Below are 22,480 nucleotides of genomic sequence, written 5' to 3' on the forward strand. Positions count from 1 at the left end.
TTGGTAAGACAACTCCCACCTGTTCATGCTCTCTGTATGTGTGTATATATATCTCCTCAATGTTTCACTCTATATGCATCCGAAGAAGTGGGTTGTAGCCCACGAAAGCTTATGCTCTAATAAATTTGTTAGTCTCTAAGGTGCCACAAGTACTCCTGTTCTTTTTGCGGATACAGACTAACACGGCTGCTACTCTGAAACCTAGTTATAAAGGGCATCTTTGGATATCCTATAAGTATGTTCAGTTAAAGAAACCAAAGTAAACAAATTAGCTTGTGCATTACTTTCCACTGAATCAGATCCATACTTTATTCTATTTGCTACATGCAGACATGGTAAAATTGTTAGAGAAAACCTGATTCACACATATTTCTGAGAATAAGAATGGCTAGTTGAATCTGCTATAATAAGGGGGTCAGCATTTGTTATCAATAAAAATTTGCAGTGTTAACCTGTCATTTCCACTGTCTAGAGAAAATATACATTGTTTTGCTCATGTTAAAAAAATCTGGTGAATTTTTCTTTGGAGCAACAATTTATAGGGGTGGCGTTTTTTGTCAGATGTGTGCCTTTTGCTGTCCCTGTGGAAATCCACCCCAATTTGGTCAAGTTATAAGCCTTTGAAAAATTGCAGTTCGTGCATGCTTAGTAGAGATTTCAGAGATTTTAGCAGCTAAATTCTGCAAAAATTCCTTCTGTACAGGGCATGCTGAAGACAAGGGCTGAGCAGGGCTTTCCCTGCAATTACAGCTCTGAACTGTTGCGGGGGGTGGCATGGGGGGGGGGGGGGTGGTAGAGAGAACTGACAGCAGGAAGCCTGCTTCTCATGTGCCCAGACAGTGTGGAGAAGGAAGTGTCCAGATTCGAAAACAGAGGGGCCAAGAGCCAGATTGTGCATGAAAAGTTTGATTTCAGTGACTTTCCTCACATTACACAGGCACTTTGTGGCACAGGCAAGGATAGAATCCAGCTGCATGAAACCTTAATTCTGGCATTTCCCAACTTGAGAGAGAGAGGAGAGAGAAAAATTATAGCCTAAGCAGACAAGCCAGGCAAAGCGTGGGAGAAAGGATGGGTTATCCCCCTTTTACAGATGGCGAATTAAGGCACTGGAAGATTAAGGCCCAGATTTTTAAAGGTATTTAGGCATTGCTGCGCTCACTGTCACAACATCTAACTGATTGAAGAGCCTAAATCCCATAGACGGTTGATTGGATTTACACTCCTAAGTGCCTAGATTCCTTTTGAAAAAGATATTATATTTAGGTTCCTAAATCAGTTAGGTGTGGTGACCCTGAGTGCAGCAATGCTTAAATACTTAAAAAAATCTGGGCCTAAGTGACTTGCCCAGACCCAGAAAGTGAATCTGTGGTGGAGCCAGGAATCAAACCCAGATCTCCTGAGTCCCCCTGGAGTGCCATCATCACAAAACTACCCTCTTGCATTGTTTAACATTTGATTCCTCAGAAATTAACCGCTCCACTTCCTTAAGTCTACGTTGCTGTTTGCTGACCTCTCTTTGGTACAGAGGTGCAGACAGCTGTATGTAATTGTCTAGGTGTGGTCTCACCAGTCAGGGATTATCACTTAGCTCTGTTTCCAAACTACCATTTTTCTACAGGACCAGAGCAGCCTCTGTCAACCTCCTTTTTGCATTGTCCTTCTACAGGAAAGCACTAGTGTGCACAACTTAAAGATGCTTTTATCTGAAACATCCATGAAGGGAATCCTGGGGTCTCTGATGAAACTGGCTTCCTCAATTTCCTGTTTGCAGCACAGCTGTCTGCATTGAATGGGTCTTGGGGACTTTTTTTTGGAAATATTTGTCTACCTCTGTTGGAAGCCAGACTCCTTGAGTTAGAAAAAAAGGATTTACACACACACACACACACACACACACTCACTCATAGTGGAAACAAAACGAATGGAAAGAAAACAAACCAATAAAGAACCTATCCTATCATAACATTTGAGGTTCTGGTATTTGCTGGCTTTGGAGTGGGTTCAAAATAAATGAAGGAAATGTGCATTTCATTAAATGCTAATATTTGGAAGACAAGGGGGGGAAATGATGACATGCTTCCAAATGCAGTTGCAAGGACACTGCACGCAAAAACTATTCTCCTTTATTTGTAACATTGCTACCTGGGGATTAATGCATGACATGGAAAGGAAGGAGGCTGTTTTCCCAGGCAATTGCTATACACGTTTGTACCAAATTTTCCAGCGCCCCGCCTCATTTTTCAGCTGTTACAGTCGAATCTTTCTATAAGGACCAATTTGAGCAATCAGGGTTTTGATCTTTTGCCCAGCCAGTCACTGTATGTGGATCAAAGGAACAGCAAGCTTCCCAAATCAGACGTGTGAGAGAAGCAAAATCTCTACCATATAAGGACAAAATAGACTAAACTCTGCAATTTAACGCCGAGGCAGGTAAATCAACTCTCACCCATGCTTCCCTAATCTGTCAAGTTCTTGTTAGTGACTGAGTCTTGGGATCTATTCCCAGCTCTGCCAGAGCCAAGGGCAGCTCTATGTATTTTGCTGCCCCAAGCATGGCAGTCAGGCGGCTTTCGGCGGCGCGTCTGCGGGCGGTCTGCTGGTAACGCGGATTCGGCGGCATGCCTGCGGGAGGTCCGCCGGTCCTGCAACTTCGGCGTACCTGCTGCCGAATTGCCACCGAAACCGCGGGACTGGCGGACCTCCTGCAGGCATGCCACCGAAGGCTCCCTGACTGCCGCCCCCACAGCGACGGCAGGCCGCCCCCCGCGGCTTGCCGCCCCAGGCACGCGCTTGGTGCGCTGGTGCCTAGAGCCGCCCCTGGCCAGAGCGGACCGTGTGCAACCTCTCAGATCCCAAGTTGCCTCCTCTATAAAACGAGGGGAATGCTACTTGCCTGCCTCTTACAGTAGAAGTATGAGGCCTTGCTCAACAATAATGGTTGTGAAGGGCACTGAATTCTTACCCTACTAAGCGGAAGAGGTGAGACTAGAATGCATAGTCTGTTCGCTACAAACCTGGCATTCCTGCACCAGGTCTATTTTGAGGAGTGAAAAGAGCAGGACAATTTAGTGCCCTGTATGCAAGGATACCTCCATACAGCTGCTTCAGAATGATGCAGCTCAGCAAGAATTCAAACTTTAATAAATCATGGACAAGTGCTAAAAACTTCTACAGCATAGGTGCACATGGCAGTTTTCTACAGCACATTTCTTGGTCAATTCTGGGTGGATTTTCACAAGGACTGTGAAAGGCGCTTCTCTGACCTCAGGGCTACCTCCCTGCTAGCTATCAAGCTCTTACTCCAACACCGAAGGGTCTAGAGCAGGGGTGGGCAAACATTTTGGCCCGAGAGCCACATCTGGGTATGCAAATTGCATGGCAGGCCATGAATGCTCACGAAATTGGGGTTGGGGTGTAGGATGGGGGAAGGGCTCTGGCTGGGGCTGTGGGATCTGGGATGGGGCCAGAAATGAGGAGTTCAGGGTGCAGGAGGAGGCTCTGGGCTGGGGAAGAGGGGAGGTGGTGCGGGGGGGGGGGGGGGGGGGGGGGGTGGGGGTGTAGGAGGGTGCTCCAGGCTGGGGCAGCGGATTGGGGCACCGGGGGTGAAGGCTCCAGCTGGGGGGGTGCAGGCTCTGGGGTGGGGCTGGGGATCAGGGCTGGGGCAGGGGGTTGAGGCGCGGGAGGGGCTCAGTGGTGCAGGCTCTGGGGGGTGCTTACCTCAAGAAGCTCCCGGAAGCAGCAGCATGTCTCCCCTACACAGAGCTGTGGCCAGGCGACTCTGCGTGCTGCTCCGTCTGCAGGTGCCGCCCCTGCAGCTCCCATTGGCTGCAGTTCTTAGCCAATGGGAGCTGTTGGGGTGGCGCTTGGGACAGCGGGGGCAGCGTGCGGAGCCCCCTGGCTGCCCCTACGGATAGGAGCGGGGAGGGGGGGGACATGCTGCTGCTTCTGGAAGCCGTGCAGAGCCACAGTACGTGTGCATGGAACGGCCCCCGAGCCCGCTCGCCGGCTGGAGCGCAGGAGTAGGGCAAGCCCCAGACCCCGCTCCCCATCGGGAGCTCAAGGGCCAGATTAAATCGGCTGGTGGGCCAGATGTGGCCCGCGGGCTATAGTTTGCCCACCCCTGGTCTAGAGTTTAAAAACAAAGAGGTTGGAAATTGTTTTCGAGCACTGACAAAAATTCTCTTTTGTTCCTTATTGCTGAATCATTTTTGATCAAACTTTCTAGTAAAATTTAATCCAAGGCAGACCCCAAGCATGGGAAATTTCAGCACAAAAGGATAGATTTACAAACTGACAAAGAACGGAAAACAATGGCTGAAGATGGAAAGTGCTAGGCATTGACTTCAGTAGAGTTATGTGCCTTGTTCATTACGAATGCATGCAGTACTTAGCACAGCAATCCCTGTGCGCGTGTATTCAATTCAATGAGACTTCACCGGCCTGGCAAGGATATAAGTCTCACCAAAGCATTAAAAGCAATAGGCTTCTTGGTGAGGTAAGACCAACCCTAGAGAGGGTGACCCATTATATACACGCTGCCATTCTTTTCTATGCTTACAAGTTGGGTCAACATAACTACGGTGTGACGGGTATAAAGCGCTGCAGCTGTGCCGCTGTAGCACTAGGATTGACAATTTTAGAGGGACGTATTCCTGGAGGTTTCATGACATGACGTAATCTTTCATTCTTGGAGACTCCAGGACAACCCTGGAGGGTTGGCAACCCTACTAGCACCCGTAGAGTAGGGATGGCCTTAGAGTCTAATCACTCAGCCCACAGTCTCTACTCAGCCAAAATTCCCCTCTGACTTCAATGAAACTTTGTCTTGAATAAAGACTGGGCAGACTACACAGGATTATACCCTTCATGGGATCAACACATGCAAACATACATACAAATGCAAAAAGATTCACCAGAACTGAAGTTCACAACACTCAAATAGGTTTTTTTTTTTATGATCGACATCATTATCTCTATGACAAATATTCATTTCTGAGCTTTGGTTCAGCTGGTTAAACACTTGGCTAAAACAGCCTGAAGTCAATGGGCCCTGATTCTCATGTACACTAAGGGCTTATCTACACATGGAGTTGAAGTTTTTCAGGAACGACCTCAACTGGAAAAAACTCCGTGTGTGGACACTCTTAGGCCATGTCTACACTACGGACCCAATGGCAGCACAGTTCCAGTGCTGGAGCTATGCCGCTGTAAGCCCACAGTGTAAAGGAGGGCTACAGAACCAGAAGGGCTTTTTCTGTCATTGTAGGAACTCCACCTCCTCAAATGATGGTAGCCAGGTCCACAGAAGCATTCTTCCGTCGACCGGACTGTGTCTACACCGGGCATTAGGTCAGCCGAGGAATGGCACCCAGGGGTGTGGATTTTTCACATCCTCGAGTGCCGTAGTTATGTCAAGTTAAATTTTAAGTGCAGACCAGGCCTAATTCTGGAATAAGGGCATGGCTACACTTGTCAGATTCAAGTGCATTGTGGTAGCTATCCCAGCATGCAAGTGGCTGCAACCTGCTTTTCAAATGGGGGGGAAGGCGGAGTGTGACAGGGAGTGTGTTGTGTGCATGTGGGGGGAGAGAGAGTTGGTTTTGGGGGGGCTGAGAGTGTGTCAGCATGCTGTCTTGTAAGTTCAGACCCCCCCTCTTCCTCACCCCCCCCCCACCTCTCTCTCACACACTCACAGCAAGCAGCATTCCACAGTAATGGTTGCTTTGTCCCGGAGCAGATAACCAGCTGGCTGCCAGAAACGGAGCTTTGAAAGGGCATATTTTTAATTAATTAATGGAGATATCCCATCTCCTAGAACTGGAAGGGACCTTGATAGGTCAACGAGTCCAGCCCCCTGCCTTCACTAGCAGGACCAAGTACTGATTTTGCCCCAGATCCCTAAGTGGCCCCCTTAAGAACTGAACTCATAACCCTGGGTTTAGCAGGCCAATGCTCAAACCACTGAGCTATCACCCTCCCTTAAGGCAAGTGGCCACTTGACTTAAGGGGATTATGGGACGTTTCCGGAGGCCAATCACTGCGCAGTAATGCAACACCTCGTTCACACTGATGCCCGGGCGTTTCAGCCGAGGCGCAGCAAGCTTTATGCTTCTCGTGGAGGTGGATTAGCAGGAGCGCTCCAGCTGCAGAGTCCAGGCGCTCTAAGTGCCTTGCCAGTGTGGACGGGTCGAGAGTTAGGGCGCCTGGGGCTGCTTTAATGCACTCTAACTTGCGAGTGTAACCAAGCCCTAAGAGAGTCCACATATGGAGTTAATCAGGAATAGCTCTTCCTGAATAGCAATGTGTGGACAAGCTTTAAGGCCCCTTTAGTGTAAAGTGGGACCAGTTTACACTTACACACACTTGAAGGCCCTTTTACACTGACTGCTAGAACAGTAAACGGGAATCAAGCCCGATGGAGTTGCAAAGTGATGTAAATCAGCACAGAATCTGGACTGGCATCTCTTTAGAAACAACGCTTCTTTTAAATTAGTCATTCTTATTGATTAGCTGCTTCTGACCAGTATTATGTATTCTTTGTATTGCAGCAACTCCCAGAGGCCTAACCTGAGATCAGGACCCCATTGTCTTAGGTGCTGTCCAAACAGGTAGTAGGAGACAGTCCCTGCCCTGAAGAGATCATACGCTAAGGACTGGAGTGGCACTTTATACAATCACGAGAGCATGGGCAGCAACCCAGTTGTGGCTCAGAGCCCGTCCTCCCCTCTTTGCTCTGTGGGGGAAATAAACTGCACCAGCCATTTCCCCAGCCAGCGTATTGAGGTTGAGGGGTGGCAATGTGGAGCGACGGCTCTATTCACTTCTTGCCCCTGGCTGTCACCCTCACAGCAGGAGCAGCCAGGGTTGGCTCTAGACCAAACGGCGCCCCAGGCGAGAAGCGTCTTTGTGACCCCCCCCTCCATTTGTTAAACTTTTGAATATCTTATTTTTATTGCATGTGTAGCCCATTTCACGACTCTGATGCACGATGTCTATGCATGATTTATCCCTGTCATATAAGGTTCTACATTTGCACGCTAGGATCTGTACATCTGTATTTATTCATGCCATATATAAGCAAATACAAAAAAATTGTTTCCTCTAAGCTTACAGAAACGATTTAATTTTAAGAATAACTGAAATGTACTAACGTCAAGAAATTGAACTGTGCACCAACCTTCGGTGGACCAGTATTAAATAGTGTTACAGTAGGCAACAGCCTGAGAATGTTAACCCTAGTCCTTTAGCTCAAAAGGTCGCTTTTCTCGCCTTCGCCCTCGCAAATTGAAGCACAGCGCGGGCACGGCTGACAACATTCTAGGAGGGTTGAGGAAAATGTAGTTCTCAAAAAGTCTGGAAGGTTCCATGAGATTCTACAAAGGTCCAGAACATTCTAGGAGGTCAGAGAAAAATAAATCCATATACAGAATACCTGAAACATTTTACTTCAAACATTCTATTTTCCCTTTTCTACCTAACAACAAAAACAGCATCCTGAGCCTGGCACCCACCCCCCAACCTAGGTGGTCACTTGGGTATCCTGCCCCTAAATCCGGGCCCTAGGAGCAGCAGCCTAGTCGTGACCACCTTCCCCCAGCCTGCACAGAGTCTGATGAGATGTGGGGTCCAGGCAAGGGAGCACCCCCTTATTCTTCCACAAAGACACACTGCTGAGCACACAACTGAGCGCCTAATAATGTGTCTTTCAAATGTTACTATTTCAGGAAGAAGGAAAAAGCCCAGCATTGCTCTATCAGTCATTTCCAGCAAGCAGATCCTCTGGTATTTTAAGTGTCATGGAGAAAGAAAACAAATCCTGACCCTACAAATCCTCTACTCAGATTACTCTTATGGAAATCAATGTATGTAGAAGCAGCTTGCAGGATCAGGCCTCAAATTGGTGAACTAGGCACCAAAATGCAGACAGCAGCCAAAGATCAATTGCATCCAATTAAGCTAAACTAATAAACATATAACACAGTCTCGCTGAGTTTGATATTCAGTGAAATTATAATAATAAAGCCTGGGTGTGCAAACCAATCACACAACCTAAAAGCCATTACTTAATCATAAAAACATTACCAGCAAAACTGAAAGGACATGAGCTAAGCTCAAGTGATGTCACTTTCGTAGCCTTGCCTTCAATTAACATGGCTGATGCAATGTACGAATGGCCCCCCAAGTAAAGGAAGGTGCTTGTCACTGCTCACCCCCATTTTTTCTGCTTCAAACATATGCCAGGCTGGTAGGCCTCCCTGCATTTTAATTACTTGGAAATTGGCCCTCTGCATGTGAGAGCCCCAGGGCAGCTAGCCACAAGGGACTTCAGTTCTTTCTACTTTTACAAACTAATTTTTTAATAAATATAATAATAAATATTATAAATATAATAATAAATATAATAAATATTAGGCCATGATTTGCTGCTAATTGGCATGTTCCCTCTAAGAGTTGTAACAAGAAAAATATCTCCTCTTATTTTTGTTTTCCAGTTATTTTCTTGCATGTGGCACACCGCTATCAATTGGTTGATTTAAAAAATTCAATCCACTACATGTCCTACCTCGGGAGAAATTAGCTGTTGAGTTATAACTTCTCATGGATTTTGGACCAGATTCTGATATCAGTTTCAGCTGTGTAAATCCAGAGTAGCTCTACTGACTTTACTGGACTCACTCCGGATAGACACAGGTATAACTGAGATCAGGATCTGACCTGAAACATTTCTGAATTAGCCAAGATGATTAGGGCTGATTGAAAATATTCTATCAAAACTGTTTTTCAACGGAAATTTGGGGTTTTGACTAAATTTACATTTTCACAAGGTCTGCTTTCAGTGGAAAATTTCAGCTTTTCCTCAAAAAACTCAAAACCAAAACATCTTTGGCCATAAGCTTTTCAGTTTCTTTTTCTTTTTTCCTTTTTAAAGAAAACTCAAAAATTTCTCTGAAAAATGTTGACAAAAGTGATTTGTTTTCATTCTCAGCAAAATTTTCCATGGGACAAAAATCCCCTTTTTCCAAACAGCTCTAAAGGTTATGTGGAATTGAAGTGGATTAGTTAAACCGTATTAAATCCCTGTGGGGAGCTGTTATTCAGAATTAAAGTGGCCTGAATTAGGTTTAGGGCAAGTCTATATTTAAAATGCTGCACCGCTTTAGCACTTCAATGTAAGCCAATGGGAGAGAGCTCTCCTGTCAGCATAGTTAATCCACCTCCCGGAGAGGTGGTAGCTATGTTGGTGGGAGAAGCTCTCCCATTGATTTAGCACTGTCTACACTGGGGGGAGGGGCGGGGGGATTAGGTCGATATAACTGGATTTTTCACACCCCTGAGTGATGTAGTTATACTGATATAGGTCTGTAGTGTAGACCAGACCTGAGTTTAATTCACTTTGGAAATGAACTAAACTAAACCAAATTAAGGGCACTTTAATTCTGAATGAAGGTGTTCACACAGGAGTTTAAAGCGGTTTAACTAATCAACATCAAATTGACACCTTTAGTTAATTTGGATTAATTTTCCTGAATGTCACCCTGTAGACAAGCCCTTAGTCTCACAATGGGATCCTGCTGGGTGCAGAGCTCTTTTGAAAATCTATCTCCTATTGTGGGTGCTCTTTACTTGGGAATCTGGCTAACAGGGTGCGGGGCTGTGAACCAAAGCCAACTGAATTCGACAGAAAAAGTCTCATTGATGTCAATGGGCTCTGGATCAGGTCCACAGAGAAAGAGTGAGAGAGAGTGTGTTGGTGTTTGTGCCTGCTTCTCTTTCATATGGAATTAATGGTGGTTTAATGGGGTATGAAAGGATGTTTTACTGGAAACAATGAGGAACAATTGTCTAGCTCACGTTTCATTTCACAGGTCATTATTGCATTAAGAAGTAAATCGACCAAGTCCGGTAAATAACAGTCTGTGTATTGCCGAGAGCTCCAAACCAACAATTTTAGCAGTCGCCAACTAATATCTTTGTCATTTTTAACCCTTGCAGGGATCTGCCGGAGGCTAAACAATTATAGTCTTCACCCACCCCTAGCAGGTAAACATTATTCATTTGACTTCTCATACCCTTTTCCTGCAAGCCCCATGAGGCTGGGGTTTTGCATTGTTGTTTTGTTTATTAGCCAACCTAGCCAACACCGTGTGTCTGGTGGCCTTGAAAAACAACACATATTTTAGAGACTGCTGCAGGCGTCTTTAAACAGGCTGCTTCCTCTGCAAAATTAATTGTTGCAAAGTGCACTGTTTCCCTTGTAAAGCTCTGCAAACTAATAGTCAGCAGTTTGGCTGGATTGTGGATATGCCTGAAAGATCTAGGGAAATTAATACAATTATGCTTTGAGATACCGGTCACATTTGTATGATAATTGCATGAACATAAGGATCTAGTTTCCCTTTGATGTCTATGTGCAGCTCCCACAAATGCTTGAGAGGCAGCATGGCCTAGTGGATAGGGAGTCAGGATTGCTGAGGTCTATTCTTGGCTCTGCCACTGACCTGCCATGTGATCTTGGCCAAGTCATTTCACCTCCCTGCCGCCATTTCTCCTCCCATGCTTTGTCTTGTCTAGTGAGATTGTAAGCTTTCTGGGTACGAGACTGCCATGTGTCTGCACTGTGCCTAGTAAAGGAGCCCTGATCTGGGCTGGGGTCTCTAGGTACTGCTGGGATTGAAATAATAAATAATAATAAAACACTTACAATAATAAAGAGATGGCTGTTTGTAAGAGGGTTTGAGGGGACAGGTAGGGGGAGCTTCTCAAAGGGGTGAGGAGGAAGTTTCCAGGTTAGGAGTCTCCCTCCACCCTACTTCCCAACTGCAGCAAAACCTCCTCACCCCCACACACCACTTTCTATGGGTACCGCTACACTGCACAGTAAGCCCAGGTCTGTGGGACCCAGGCATGTGCACTCGGTGTTTCCAAGCCCAGGCTTGAGCACCTATCCTGTTGTAAACATGGGTTTACAATTACTGGGCCCCGGTCTCACAGCAGTGCTAACGGGTCCATATTGCGCTATGCAGACCTTCTGATTCGGGTCTTTGGCTTAATTTGCATCCACACCGCAAAAAAAGACAGGACTTAGACCGGAGTCTCACTGGGACTTGGGCTTTGACTCACTCCCCTAGCAGGCTCCTAGGACCTGGGTCTCAAGTCAGACTGATTTGTGTGTGGATGGAAGGGGAGCTTGGGCTCAAACCTGAATCAGAGCCTGGGGTTACTGTGCAGTGTAGACATAACCTATGTGACCCATCCTTCCACTTCTACTTGCCAGCCTGGGGTTACTGTGCAGTGTAGATATAACCTATGTGACCCATCCTTCCACTTCTACTTGCCAGCCTTACTGATGGGCTAAGACCCAGCAAGCAGGGAGGCAGACAGGCCAAGAGGGCCTAAGAGTATGTCTACTCTGCAAAAGAGCTCTGCAGCAGCAAGTCTCAGATCCTGGGTCAACAGACTCGGGCTCATGCTACAGGGCTTCAAACAGCCATGTAGACATTCTTGCTCAGGCTGGAGCCCAGGCTCTGAGACCCATGCACCTTGTCAGGTTTCAAAGCCCAGGCTCCAGGCCAAGTGGGAACAAGCCCCAGGAGCCTAAGTCAATTGATGCAGGCTCTAAGGTTTGCGGCTATGTTTTTTTGTTTTGGTTTGTTCTGTTTTTTTGCAGTGTAGACATATCCTGAGTGTGTGGGGTCGGGGAGAGAATCTTTATAAACTAACTAATTATCCTTTAGCTATGTCTCTCTATCTTATGTAGAGAGCGCCCCATTACCAGAATACTTCCTTGCAACACCCTAGATTATTAGCCTCCCCCATTTATGCTGAGAGACAGAGTCACGGGATCTGGACAACATTTTTAAACGTGGGTGCCTAAAGTTAGCTATCTACATCCATAACTATGCACCTAAATCAAGAATCGAAAGAACATTTTGCAAGGGACAGGAGGACAACAAGACAGAGCCAAGACATGAGAAGTCATGTTAAGATCGGAGAGACTTTTATAGCCAACAGACATGGATCCATGGATTGGTGATGATTTATATTGGCATTAATGACACTGCGTCGGGGATAATAGATAACTTCAGGGTACTCAGAAGCGAGCGGAAGAAGAAGACTATCTAAGCAATCTCTTCAGAGATCCTTCCTGTCCCTCAAGCAAAGGGAGATAGAAGGCAGAAGATTCTGGAAGTGAATTGCTGGTTAGGAAAGCAGTATAGGGTGGAGGACTTTGGTTTTGTGGAACATTGGTCCACTTTTTATATGGAGGAGGGGCTTTATAGTTAGGATGGCCTCCACCTCAGCAGAAGGGGGACCAATCTTTTTGGAGACAGGCTGGCTACAGTTGTCAAGAGGGCATTAAACTAATGGCAAAGGATTAGAGTAAAAAAGGGAAGATATGGGCCCTCAGTTAGCACAAAAATCAAGATGTTGAGAACAAAATTATTCAAGGAACCAAAGGCCATGAAGAGAAGTATTTTTTTAATCCTCTATCCACCAATGCTAGGAGCCTACATAACAAACAAGAGGAAAATGATTTGCTTATTTATGAGCATAAATTCAATCTAGTTGGTATTATTGAAACCTGGTGGAATGATTCACACAACTGGAATGTAAAACTCAATGGTGATAACATATTTAGGAAAGATTACTTGGTTAAAAGGGGAGGGGGAGTGGCACTCTATGTCAAAAATGGCAATACCTATTTCGGAGTCACTGATAACTCAGAAGAAAATGATCTTGAATGCTTACGGATCAATGTCCTAACAGATAAAGCACAAGATGGGGTATTAGTTGGGGTCTGCTACAGACTGGGGAACAGGATGATCACTTCCTTACACACCTATTAACTATAATGTGTAGGGAAAGAAACAACTGTGTGATCATGGAGGTCTTCAATTTGAGTGGCACATGCTGAAGGTTTTATGCTGTCAGGACAAAAACCAAAAAACAAATTTTCCAAATATTATAGCTGACAAGTTTCTAACTTTAACAGTGTTGCAGCCAACACGGGATAATTCTATATTAGACCCGGTCTTGACAGATAAAGAGGAATTGATCACAGAACTAAAAATTAATGGCAATTTAGGTTAAAGTGATCATGACCTGATCACATTTAAAATATGCAAAAAAGAATAAAGTCCAGACCAGTGATATACACACTTAGTGCTTTAAAAGGGTCAGTTTTATAAAGTTGGAAAAAATTATGAGCCAAATCAGTTGGGAGGAAGAATTTAATCAGAAAAATGTGAATGATAATTGGGAATCATTTAAGAACCTTATTAGATGACCTAAAAGCCACAGTCTCACAACTGAGAAAAAAGCTCTGCTGGTTTAAAAAAAAAATCCACCTCAGAATTGAAGGGAGCTGTAAAAGCAACAATATATAACAAATGAAAGAAATGGAAAGTTGATAATAATGAATATAAATCAGAAGTTAGGTATTGTAGAAAATTGATAAAGGAAGCCACGGGACACAAGGAGAAATCTATGGCTAGCAGATTTAAGGACAATAAAGTCTTTATTAGATCCATTGGTCCATTACTAGATTGAAATGATATTGGTCCTTTTGTAGCTGGAAATGGTGGTATTTTCAATAATAATGCAGGAAAGGCAGAGCTGTTCTATATTTGAGAAATGTGGTGATGATACACTCTTTCCATTCCACTAGTATCTCTGGAGGATATTATACAAAGGCTACAAAAGATAGACATTTTAAAATCAGCAGGTCCAGATAACTTGCACCAAGAGTTTTAAAAGAGCTGACTGAGGAGCTCACTGGACCATAAATGTTGATTTTCAATAAGTCTCTTGGAGCACTGGGGAAATTCCAGAAGACTGGAAGAAAGATAATGTGTGCCAACTTTTAAAAAGGGTAGAGGTGATGACTCAAGTAGTCCTAGGCCTGTCAGCCTGACATTGATCCTGGGCAAGATAATGGAGCAGCTGACATGGGACTCAATTAATAATGAACTAGAGGAGGGTAATGTAACTAACACAAATCAACATGGGTTTATGAAAAATAGACCTTTTCAAACTAACTTGATATCTTTTTTGATAATTTTTTTTACAAGTTTGGTTGATAAAGGTAATATTGTTGACATAATATATTTAGGTCATGTCTACAATTACAAGCGTACTGATACAGTTGTGCTGCTGTAAAAGCACTTGTGTAGCCCATTATGTCGACGGGAAAGAGCTCTTCCCTTGACATAATAAAACCATCTCAATGAGGGACGATAGCTATGTCAGCGGGAGAGCATCTTCCGCCGACACACCACTGTGCATCACTCAGGGGTGTATTTTTTTCACATGCCTGAGTGACAAAAATTTTGCCAACATAAGCGCTAGTGTACACGTCTTTAGATTTTTGTAAGACATTTGACTTGATGCCACATGACATTTTGATTAAAAACCTAGAATGATATAAAATTAACATAGCATACATTAAATGGATTAAAAACTGGCTAACTGATAGGTCTCAAAATGTAACTGTGAATGAGGAATAGTCATCAAGAAGTCTGATTTCTATTTAACATAATGGTCCCTTCTGACCTTAAAGTCTATGAGTCTTCATCAATGACCTGTAAGAAAACATAAAATCATCATTGATAAAGTTTGCCGATGACACGAAAATTGGGGGAGTGGTAAATAATAAAGAGGACAAGTCACTGGTTCAGAGCAATCTAGATTGCTTTGTAAACTGGGTGCAAGCAAACAATATGTGTTTTAATATGGCTAGGAACAAAGAATGTAGGCCATATTTACAGGATGGGGGACACTATCCTGTGAAGCAGTAACTCTGAAAAAGATTTGAGGTGGTTGTGCATAATTGGCTGAACATGAGCTCCCAGTGTGACTGTGACCAAAAGAGCGAATGCAATCCGTGGATGCATAAACAGGGGAACTTCAAGTAGGATTAGAAGTTATTTTACCTTGCATTTGGCACTGGTGCGACCGCTGTCCAGTTTTGGTGCCCACAGTTCAAGAAAGATGTTGATAGATTGGAAAGGGTTCAAGAAGAGCCACAAGAATGATTAAAGGATTAGAAAGCATGCTTTATAGGAATGGACTCCAGGAACTCAACCTATTTAGTTTAACAACGTCTATAAGTGCTTCAGTAAAGATGCTGCTACGCTGACAGGAGAGCTTCTCTTGTTGGCATAGTTAATCCACCACCATGAGAGGAGGTGAACAGGAGAAGCCCTCCGATCGACATAATACTGTCTATACAGAGGGCGAGGTTAATATAACTGTGTTGTCCAGAGATGTGGATTTTTCACACCCTTGAGTGATGTAGTTATTCCAGTGTAAGTTTGTAGTGTAGACATAGCCTTAGTGTCTCTCTGTTGTAGGAGTGTGCAGCAGCGGGTTATGGTGTACGTGAAGAGTAATGTGCACTCATTGCTGAGATGGTGTCTTGGCTATAGAATTTTTTCCCCTCTATATCTTAATGCTTATAACACTGACAACAGGCAATGCCATGTCATCACATGCCAAATGCTGTTGTATCAAAGCTAAGGGACAAATACCTTTGAAACAGGTAACCTGCTATAGTTACTTGGCTGCTAAGATATCTATAAACTCCAGTGATAGGATCTTACAGTTTTCCAAAACAGGAAAATGTCCTTTTCATCCACAGGGCCCCATTCTGGCCAAGCTGTCTCTCCCCCCCCCCACCCCAACCTTGGCCTGCCCCTTCAACATCCACAGAGAGTGAATTCAGCAGAAACCCCATGAAATAAATCTGTTGGGAGGAGAGCAGGAAGAGAAGTGCAAGGAGTATGATGCGTAGGCAGAACTCTTCCCTTCTGGTTGTAGCCTCCCCTTAGCATGCAGACCCATGCTGACATTGTAGGCCTCTGTCCCCATTTAATGGCTGAGCCACCTAACGAGGATTATTAGCATGCTGTTGTCCCATCTTAATGAAGCTGGTCCTATGACTCAAGCAGTAGAGACTCCTGACTTTAGTCCCCAGGTTCCATGATCCACCAGGGTTGTGGTTAGACAAGCAAAAGCAATTCATCTCCCTTAGCTCACAATAGCGGGACACAGATATTTAAACCTTGTCCTCACTAGAGAACAAAGCGCAATAGCTATCAGTCATCTTCAAAGCTTGGTCTTAAAATGAGTTCTGTTGGGATCTCAACCAGGGTTCTGTTAGAAGTCATATGTTCATGACAATTACAGAAAACCAACCTTTCTGATCATAGTAGGTAAGTGTTTTTTAAATAACTTGACAATTTCCCTTTAATTCTCTCCACTGCTACTTTCAGCACGGAAAAGCCACATCTTCCATGTGTCATTTGTTAAAACAAAAGGAAAAAACCTGCGTTAGTGGAAAATACTCAAAATTTGGGGCTGATTTTGTACCTTTTTCAGTCCTTGTAAATCCAGCAAACAGATGATTTTTCTCACATTTAATACAGCTGCACTATATGATCATACATAGCCAGTATTTCTTAAGTATATTTGGAATATACTAAAAGAGACACTGTCAGATTAAAAATAATATTTTTCAAACACAAAATATCTTCACTTCTGGCACAAACAACGAACCTAATTACTAACACTGAAGATTAAAAAAAAATTAACTGATGTTTGACAATTATGCTAATGTTTTACATTTCTCTCAAACTGGAGAATGAAAACAGACTGAGTAGTTTCACTTTTGTTTATAAAAGTCAATTTCTGTCAGGTTCTCATGCTACAATGTCTGGGTAGCACCCACTGCAGGGAAATGTTTATTTGTTTAATAAAAATACTGCCCTCATTAGATTTTTATTTAAATATAGAAGCCCCTCCCCACCTTTTTTGTTTGTTTGTTTTGGTCTTAGATTCTGGGTATCCTTATGTTTTCAGAAACTGACACTTTGACATGAAAAAGGGCTGAATACAAACAGGTTGGATTTTCAATAGCTCCTACGTGATTTAGGATCACAAGTCTCAAGGATTTTCAATGGGACTTATATGCACCTAAGTAGAGCTGGCTGTTAAGTGATATTTTCCCCTGTGATAAATACTTTGTTTTCATCAAAAAAATCATCAAAACGTTGCTTACAAAATGAAATTTTAGTTTTTTGACAACCTCAACATGTTTCTGACAAAATTGAGAATTTTTTTCATGAAAATTTCCACTGATTGAAAAGCTACTTTCCTTCAAAAGATAATGTTGATGGAACATTTTCAAGCAGGTCTGCCCATAAGTCGCTTGGGTGTTTTTCAAAGTCCCACCCGATAGGTCTCCTTCAGCTCATTTTACTGGCACTACTTGTATATTTTACTGAATAGAGAAAATTAGCAATAGAAATGAGCCTGAATCAAAATCCTGGCTCCAAATACCCATGAACTTTGAACTGTTTAAAATCTAGAGGCTTGTCTACATGGCGAGTTACTGGGTAGCAAGCCAAGGTGTGAATCTGCAGCACACCTGCTTGTTGTGCAGTAACGTCTTGGGTGGAGACTGTTACAGCATACTGAAAGTTATGGAATGTAGTGTCCACGTGGGAGGTTACTCTGAAGCAAGCTGGTGTGCTGTAGATTCACACATGGCTTGCCATACAATAACTCACCATGTAGACATGGCCTAGATCTGATGTTTGCATTTTAGTTCATTTTAAAGAAGGCTAACACTCAATGTAACCTTGGGCAAACTCCTATACATTCAGAGATTTTGGACCCCAATCTTGCAAGCTGTTCAATGGAAAGTGACTATTATTGCACACATATATAAGAGTTTGAAGGACTGGGGCCTGGGTTAGCTTTTAGCATCCAGGCATTCAGATGTTTAGCCACACCTCTTTGACATGGACAATGTACCAGCCATTTTTTGAGAGCAGGTTTATTATTTCAATAATTCCAGCAGTTTTAATTTTGTCCAAATCAAAAATACCAAAGCAGAAGCCTTTCTTGGAATATGCAGGAATTTCCATTTCTGGTCCTGGGAATCACGGAGCCACGTAGAAAAATCAAAATCAAACAAAAATGTTTCCTGAACTTTTCTGAATCTCAAAAATAGTTTGGGTCTCATTCAGTTTGTATTTTGCTTGTTTCTTATTTATTTATTTAACTCTTTTATTAATGTTCATTACAAGTAACCCAAGCTATATGCCATCTCTATCCTAACATCAAGTGGTTCGGATGTACAGCTAGTCAAAAACTTTTAATTGAAGATTTTCTCCAAAAAAACATGACTTTTTTAGTTTAATGGAGATTTTTGCAAAATTTCCATTTTCTGCATTATTATTATTATTTTTTTTGGATGATTTTAGATTTTCAATGAAAACTCAAAAAAACCCTGCAAACATTTTTGATGGGAAACAACAACAAAAACCAAATTGAAAATAAAACACACGTTTTAACTGGCTCTAGTTAATACAAGCTTACTTTTGAACTAGTCTGTGCAGGGCTGTGTAGCTTTTAAACTAAGGGACTGGCTGTCAGAACTCCTGGTGTTTATGCAGGGATTCAATGCATGACCTTGGGGCTTGGGCAAATCACAGCTTCTGTGCCACATTCTGTACAATGGGTATAAGAATACATGACTACCCCACAGGGGTATTATAAATCCAACATGAATCAAAGTTTGTAAAATGTGTGGAGAATCTTTGAGGTCATGCAAGGTTGTATTATTGCAATGTAGAAAACAATTGTAATTTTTCTGAAGAAATTGATGGGGTTTATTAACGATGAGAAGAAAAAGGTATAGAATAGCTGAAGCCCTTAAGGCTCTGATCCAACACACACTTATACACATGTGAGGGAGCTATTTAGGTGAGTAAAGTTACATCCATGTTTGTAGGATCAGGAGCTGAAACAGTTAAACTACTCAGAATATGCAAAGAAATTGCTCCCATGCAGCCATATGGATTTTTAAGCATCTCTTTACAAACCCAGCATGGAAGTCATTCTGGATACTCCGAATAATAAATAATAATAATTTCATGACATGGTGGCGGATTACTCTGCGTGCTGAATTTGGAGCCACGCTAAAGGGCAGAAATAAGGAACAGTAAGAGCTCCCTTTCGGATGTACAAAAGAACACCGAGGGCTGTCTCCTTCGCTGCTCAGATGAGAACACTCAAAGGCACATATCCTGAAGATTCTAATATTTTCTGGGACTCCACTGAGCCTTTATGCTTTAATACCCTGACATCTGGAATGCTCCAAGTCTAATGTTTAACCATAAATATCTGCTGAGATTAAAGAGCCGTAGAGTAAGTTTCAATCTTTTGGGCCTATAATTGCTTGGGAAAAGAGAATGGTATTTTCCCCTCTAGCTAAAGAGAAAGAGAAAAAGACCTCTGCAAGCACAGATATTGGCAGACAAATTTTCTGACAACCATTTCCTTTCTCTGTTCCCCACTCCACCCCCTCATTTCTCCGTCTATAACACCATCTCGCTGCCATTCCTAGGAGGAGAATGAAGAAAGTTAAAAAAAAAAAAAGTTTCTCAAGAGCTGGCCGCATAAAGCCAAGAACAATTTTGAAGCCAGGCAGTCAGCATACCCTGCTCACCACTGGCATTTGTTCTTGCATTAATCTTTGTGTCAGGTCGCACTCACAGCCAACATGTGTGTGTTCACACTACTTTCATCAGTCTATTTTATTTCAAGTTCAAAAAGGCCCAGAGTGTGTCTTCAAATAACAAGAAGAAATAGGAGCTAGAAGAATGGTCCAATAGACAGGGTATTAGCCTGGGACTCGGGAAACCCACATTCAATTCCCTGCTCTGCCACACACTTCCTGCATGACCATAGGCAAGTCACTTAGTCTCTCTGGGCCTCAGTGTCACATCTGTAAAAGGGAGCTAACAGCATTTCCCTACCTTACTGGGGCATTGTGAGGACAAACGGATTACAGATTGGGAGGTGCTCAGATACTATGGTAATGGAAGTTGTATAACCACCATGGAGAGATGGCACTTTGGAGACACAAAATAATTAGATGTACAAACTACATCGTGCCTGTTGTAAAATCGCAAGAAGTCTGTCACAGAGCAGGGAACTGAATGTAGGTCTCATGAAACCCAGGCTAGTGCCCTAGCTGTTGGGGACCACAGTTCCTTCTTCCTACATGTTGAATGGTGCAATGTAAGTTGAAGGTTTTGGTTAATGTTTGTGTAGTATTTGTACATTATTAGCCAATGATTCTGTTATTTATTATTTCTATTAAGGCAGCGCCTAGAGCCCCAGCCATGGAACAGGGCCCCATTGTGCTAGGTGCTGTACAAACACAGAACAAAGAGATGGCCCCTGCCCCAAAGAGCTTCCAATCTAGGTGTAAGACAGGAAAAAAACAGGTGGATGCAACAAATGGGATGGGACAGCACAAGTAAGCAATGAGATCCATCCCATGCCCCGCATTTCAAATATTTGAAGTTACTGAGTGGATTAAATAAGAAATAGAATTAACCTCCCATTGAGCCGTTCAATTGTACGCCCATTAAAGAGAACCCACCAACTCAGAGCCTACAGCACTATTGTGTGTGTGTGTGGGGAGCGGGGGAATATCTGGGTTGCATTCATTGGGTCTCCTGACCTTGAAGGGTGAAGGGTATTTTGCCTTTAGCTTTCCTTTTATGGTGAGTAGGATCTTTGGGGAATGTCAGGAACTCAGCCGCCTCCGGTCTCAGTTGCCTAGTAACCCAATGAGCTTGGCTAGGCCCACTAAACCCTCACTAAGTGATTGTGCTCCCTGATTGGTCAGAAGAGCCAACCGACCATCATTTAAGCCCTGCAGCCACAGCACCACTGTGGCTGCTCAATGCACTCCATGCCTGCAGATGCACCAGACCTGTTTCCTGTCCAGTCCTTGCTCTACCCCTTCCCAGCTCTGCTCCAGCCCTATAGCCTGCCTGCCTTTGAACTCCTGACTCCTAGCTCTGACCACTGGCTTGTCTCCAGTTCTGCCTTCTGATTCTGTTCCGACCACTATGCCAGACTCCTGCTCTGACCACTAGATTGCACTGCCTGCACCTCAGTGTGTGACAGGCAAAGGCTGGGGCCAACATCTTCAAACTGGACACCCCCAATTGGAAGGTTCTGAAAAATTATGGCTGAAGGACAAATTCAGAGGATGCAGAGGGTTAGTGAGGGTGTGTGCCACACTGCATTTGGGAAAGCACATGTCCCTGAGCAGAGAGTGGGAGGGATGCTGCATATTACCTGATGATGCTAGCTCCTCTGGTATGTGCTTAGAGGTGTAAGCATAGGGTTAAAAACTGCAGGCAGCAGTCTGGGCATAAAGCCACTGGAGGTGAGCAGAATAACTGGGTGTTAGTTAAGTAACAGGTGAATATTAGTAGGAGGCACAGAGGGTGGTGATTAACTGAACAGTGTTAAGTGCTGAGCTCTGCAATCTGGAATCAAGAGAGACAGAATTCCAAGAGCCAAATTCTATTCTTGGTTACACAAGCATAAATCTGGAATAACCCCATTAACTTCAGTGGAATTAATCCATCCTTATATTAGTATAACTGAGGTAGAATTTGGCCCAATGGGAGTTTTGTGGTCATGACCAAGATCTGGATTTGACCGTAATTGTCTTGCGTGGAAGCCTCCATTACATAAGAACATAAGAAAGGCCGTACCGGGTCAGACCAAAGGTCCATCTCGCCCAGTATCCTGTCTACCGACAATGGCCAATGCCAGGTGCCCCGGAGGGAGTGAACCTAATAGGCAATGATCAAGTGATCTCTCTCCTGCCATCCATCTCCATCCTCTGACAGACAGAGGCTAGGGACATTACACTGTCCAAAGTATTCTGTGTTACAGAGAACTATGAATTCACCTCCAAATGAACCTGTGCCTTTCCAAATGTCAGCCTGAAGACAAAGGGAATTGCAGTTTTGAAAGAGAAAGACTCAGGGATTAAGGCTGGAATCGGGAAGGAAAAAAATGCCACTCACATTTGGGCAATGAGAGGAAAACACCACAATTCTGTTCTCGCCTAGGAGGCAGGCAGCATTTACCATATGTTGTCAACTTCATTACATAAGGAGACAAACCCCGTGGAGTGCAGGTTGCACCATTAGTGCAGTGGGGTTTCCTGGTATTTATAACTACTATGTGCCTGAGTATCTTTAAAAATGGTACAAATCTTAAAAATGATCGGGAACTATGTGCGCATGCATGCTTTAATAAGCTAGTGCTAAATGGCAAATGATGCAGCAGTGTCTACTGAGAGATTAGCATTGGCTTTTGATTCATAACCAGGGCAGAGAAAGTGGGGAGGGGGGAGAAGAGCATGTTTATGCCTAGACAATGTATTAATCAGCCCTCTAAGCAGCCAGTGAGGGAGGGATCCTTAGAGGAAAGCCTTTACCGGGTACACATTAGACATTTTGTTTAAAGATTAAAGTTCTTCTTGTGTTTAATCAATTTTAGCACAGGATAGAAAATGGGATTAATTACAGTCCCTCGCATGAGCCTCCCATACTGCCGGAGTCACAAATGATGCGACTTTTCTGCAAAATGG

At 43.6% G+C, this 22,480-nt stretch overlaps 1 protein-coding gene across 1 annotated transcript in view; it reads right to left on the reverse strand.

The window, feature by feature from the left end:
* PKHD1 (PKHD1 ciliary IPT domain containing fibrocystin/polyductin) overlaps nt 1-22,480 on the reverse strand; it is a 323,564-nt gene that overhangs the window by 68,688 nt on the left and 232,396 nt on the right. The gene's annotated exons all lie outside the window — the stretch shown is intronic.

This window comes from Terrapene carolina, unplaced genomic scaffold, assembly GCF_002925995.2.
Source record: "Terrapene carolina triunguis isolate 2854851 unplaced genomic scaffold, T_m_triunguis-2.0 Scaffold42, whole genome shotgun sequence".
NCBI lineage: Eukaryota > Metazoa > Chordata > Testudines > Emydidae > Terrapene > Terrapene triunguis.